The following is a 1,658-nucleotide window of genomic DNA, read 5'->3' as shown; positions in this document are numbered from 1 at the left end:
TAAGGAACACAAGCTTTCACAGCTGTAGAGGAATTGGTCTGAGCTTTGGGTTTCTTTTTTAAAAAAATCAAATTAGCAGCAGTAGGAAAGTCTAAAATCTGGTTGAAGAGCAGTAGTATTCTTGCTCGTTCTCTGTAGCAGTCCCTTCCCCTCACGAATCAGCTTCTTTATTTGTTTTTAAGTTGTCACCAGGTCAGTTCTCGTTGCTGCAGTCTGTGGCAGAGATAGGGAGAGTCTCTTCATTTTGCTTGCAAATGTCTGCTCTCCCTGCTTCCTCCTTCTCTGTGTGTCCAATACAGCTTTCCTGTCACCATTGTCAGGGCACTCAGCAACTCATAGGTCAGCCTGTCACAAGGATCATTCTGGCAGCTGTCATGCTCCTGCAACATTCTGTGGAAAAAACACAAACATGTTCTCTTCCCCATATTAAGTATCTGAATAGGATCATGCCATGTGCCAGTAAGTGGATCCTTCCACTTCACCTAGGCATAAGTATTCCTGGTTGTAGAATACTATAAGGCACTCACTCAGCAAGGTTTTCTTTGGAATCCAAATTTCAGCATCATAATAGGATGTTAAAAATTTACTTGGAGATGAAGAAAGATGATTTTACATTAATGTTTTCTTTGCCAAAATAAGCAGCTAATATTTGCTTACCCTTGATTAAAATTGATAACAATTGATCACAGAAGTTTCCTCTACTTTCTGTAAAGCCTTTTGTTTCTCACCAGTGAATTTGAATTTCACTTGATAACATCTAGCAAAGGCTTAAGTCCTCCCATGGTAAGATTAAGGTGAGGTCTTAGCCGATTAACATCTCCTGGAAGCTTTTGAAAATAATTTGTAATAAGCCAATCATCTTTTCTTTCTTAAATTTTCTGTATCACAATTTTTCTAGGATAACTAAGACCCTAAATATTAAAAAGATATTGCCTCTGAGTCTTTTCTGGAGCAACATCTACTCCCCAGAACTTTAAAGCTCATTGTGTGAGAGCAAAGATTTGACGTAAGCTTCCCTTCAGAGGCATTCGCTAATAAATTACTTTCCATTTAAGAAACAATATACACTGAAAGATTCAAACTCTTAGCTTCCTGTATTGAAGCAGAGACAATAAATTTTTTTTTTTACATATTATAAGGCTATATTAGCCATACCTAGAGACAAAATCTTCCAGTGATCACAAACTCACTAGAAGCAAACCCTTTACAATAATCAGAATGCTAAGAAAAAAAAAACTTTCAAATCTATAGTAATTTTATATGGAGTAGGCAAGCCAGCTTGTAATGCCTAATTGACTTTGTGTAAATTTTAAACTTTATTATGAACAACACCTGGGTAGATCTGAAACAAAGTTGTTTAGCTAAAAAGAAATCCTCCTGAAGGAAGGGAGAGGTAAAATTTCAAGAACTTCCTTAGGCAGTTTGCAAAACAAAAGAAATGTCGCACAAGCTTGAGGCTGCTCTGAGCTTTGCCTTAACTCAAATGTAATTTTTTGTTTTTAATCTGAGCATATTGCCTGAGTCTTGGCCCTCCTGCAGTGAGAACAGATTCCAGGGGAACAATTTCACTGTCTGTCTATGCCTCTAATTTTGGACAGTTTCTCTCTCTCTCTCTCTCTCTCTCTCTCTCTCTCTCTCTCTCTCTCTCTCTCTCTCTC

The sequence above is a fragment of the Mus caroli genome, chromosome 3 (genome assembly GCF_900094665.2).
Source record: "Mus caroli chromosome 3, CAROLI_EIJ_v1.1, whole genome shotgun sequence".
Classification (NCBI taxonomy): domain Eukaryota; kingdom Metazoa; phylum Chordata; class Mammalia; order Rodentia; family Muridae; genus Mus; species Mus caroli.
This window is presented reverse-complemented; position numbering follows the sequence as displayed.